This window comes from Nicotiana tabacum, chromosome 9 (genome assembly GCF_000715075.1).
Source record: "Nicotiana tabacum cultivar K326 chromosome 9, ASM71507v2, whole genome shotgun sequence".
NCBI lineage: Eukaryota > Viridiplantae > Streptophyta > Magnoliopsida > Solanales > Solanaceae > Nicotiana > Nicotiana tabacum.
This window is the reverse complement of record NC_134088.1, coordinates 79,332,311-79,335,055: the sequence shown is the minus strand read 5'-3', so window position 1 is coordinate 79,335,055 and position 2,745 is coordinate 79,332,311. Positions and strand designations below refer to the sequence as shown.

Genomic DNA, 2,745 nt, shown 5'->3' with positions numbered 1-2,745 from the left:
TTATTTTGAAGATGGATCAGATTATTTATTGAGAAAGTGGGCCGATTTGCTTATTAGTTGTGTCATTGGGCCAGCATCTACACAAACGAATGGGCAAAATATTTATAGACTTTTTAAAGGCATTGGGCCTGTTGGGCAGAATCTGTCTTGTCCACATTATTGGGCTCCATAAATGGGCACAAGCTAAAAGCCCAATGGCTTTCAACTGCTGACTTGCTAAGACAGCCCACCTGTGCTATATTGCGAGTCTAACCTCTTTTGCTCTAAGCCATTAACCTTTATTTTTAGCTAGCAATCCCAACCACTTATTTATGATCTAGCCACTTTTTACCAGAAAGCAAAGGTCCTAGCAGAGATGTAAAATCTAGACTTTATAATAATAAATTAAAGCTTTCAGGCATGGCTCTTTTGTTCTTTTCTTTAAAGAATGGCCAATTTGCACAAAACTAACATAAACTGGCCAGAATTGCGCAAAGTGCCAGAACAGTCTTTAAACACATGCCAGCCTTTTCAGAATATCCCATTTTTACATGAATCGGAACCATATATTGGGTAATAAAGTCAAGTTACACATGAATAGAGAGTATTTGAACATTCATAGATTCATTTTTACACGTGAATCAAACAAGATATGCTTTAACAATCAAAAACTATCTAGCATTCATTTATCTAGATAAATATGCTCCCAACAGTCAAGATGAGTTCAAATCTTCTTATTAATGTTAAAGTATCTACAACACAAGGTTAAAGAGTTACCTGGGTCGCAGAATAATAAAAATACTGCAGTGTAACGAGCAGAAACAACAGCAGAAATAGCGATGAAAATACCTAGAAACGAAACAGAAAAACTCGGCAAAAGCACTTGAAAATCAGCAACTAAATAAACAACAGCAACAACAGTAAAGAACCAAATAGACGACTCGAAATAGATCTCGAAAACTCAGACAATTTTCAGAGATAAAGAAACCCATAAATTAACTTCAAAGACATTTGTTCTTTGAAGTTTTTTTTTTCCAGAAAATTCACACAAAGCTCTCAAGTTTCAGCCTACTATTTCTTGATGTTCAGCTGATTTCTCTCAAGTTTTTTGTGTGTTCAACAAAGGTTGAAAGGCCTGTCTAAATTAAAGTGAGTGAGAGGAGCCCCCTTAAGTAGGAAAATACAAGTCCTTTGGGATAGATTTTGGTTCACCAAAAGTCTGTCCAAAAGGACTGACTTTGTAGGCCAAAACACTGCCCAAAGACTGTTCGAAGGGTGAAAAGACAGCCAACCTGTTGTGGCAGAAGCATGGGGTGAAAGGGTCCTTTCAGCCACTCTAGTAGTAAAAAGCAAGCTACTAGTATCCTAAATCGTGATCAATTTACCTAGACTTCAACTTTAAACCATCAGTACCAACCTACTTGCTCAAAACAAATCAAACTTAAACAAATATGGATTGTCAAAGCATAAATAATATCTTTACTGTAACTAAATTCAAACTAACTAGATTAAATCAATTTGGTTTATGCAACCAACAATCGATCAAGATCAACAAGTCACTAACTCAAACTAAATAAATACAAACTCACTAACTAAACGACCATTACGAGCAGCTAATCAGAACACTATACTACATACCAAACTACTAAATCACAAACAAGAACTAAACAAGATTCATTGAGTGATTAAGCTACTATTTTCGGCTAAAATATCTAAACTATTTTATCAAAAGAAAATACACAAATTAAAAGAAGATCATCACGAATAAGAAACAAACAGAAAAATGTTATAAGCTAAACCTAGGCCTAAACTAACTTTAATGAAACATAAAAAATTAAAAAGGAAACAAGAGATAGGAGTATACCTAACAAGTGCCATCGAGGCAGTCTCAAGCCACCAGAAGACGACAGAGACATCAAGCGGTGGCTGTCCGACTCTAGAACACACGTTTCTTTCGAGCAGACGCTAAAACAAAAGGGTTTCGGCGTCTTGCAAAAAAAAAACGAGTGTCTTTGAGTCAAAATAGCTAAAATAGATGTTCGGGGCGTTTGGTGGAGGTTACAGGCATTGGGGTGGTCGGACGGTAACGATGGGGCTTTTTGGTAATGAAACTAATGGAGAAGTGCAGATCTCCCGGAGATATACACATTTATGCGAGGCTTGTGTGGTGGGGATGACTGGTATGTCACTAATTTGAGAAAGAAAAGAAGAAACTTTGGACGGCTAGGATTTCAGATTTGGCCGGATTTGTGGTGATTGGTGAGGATTTAGAGGATTTGGAGGTTGGAATCAAAAAGACGAGGTTGATATTAGGGGGTGAAAGTTTGGTGGTGATTGGAGGTGGTCGGCCGGTGGTGGCAATTTTCAGCCGGTGGAACCACCGTGGGGAGTGGCGGAGAGGCAGAGAGATGAGAGAGAGTCAAGAGAAAAGAGAAGAGAAGAAGAAAAGGGGGGGGGGTTAAATGAGGGCAAAAATCGGGCAATTGAGGTATTAAATACCTGGGTTGTAGATTGGATGAGAACCGGCCGATCAAAGAGTGACCAACGGTTGAGATTCGATCTTCAAGTTATTAAATAAAACGACACTGAAACTATGCCGTGTAGTTTACCTCCCTGGCCAGTCTCATCCGGACCGGGTCAGTGCCATTGGGCCACTGATTTGGTCCGATTTTTTGCCCATTCCGGCTAAAAATGCAACTTAGCCCAAACTCTTATTCCCTTTTTAATTAAACAAAATCAATTCCTAAAACCTACACATACACACAC

General features: G+C 38.4%; 1 long non-coding RNA gene across 1 annotated transcript; it reads right to left on the bottom strand.

Annotated features, from left to right (window-relative positions):
• Positions 1 to 523: 523 nt before the first annotated feature.
• On the bottom strand, positions 524 to 2,465 carry LOC142164238 (uncharacterized). Its single transcript, XR_012694936.1, has 2 exons — positions 1,844 to 2,465; positions 524 to 828 (listed from the first exon to the last, which is right to left on the bottom strand). It is a non-coding gene; the product is annotated as an uncharacterized LOC142164238 (long non-coding RNA).
• Between the last annotated feature and the right edge of the window lie 280 nt (positions 2,466 to 2,745).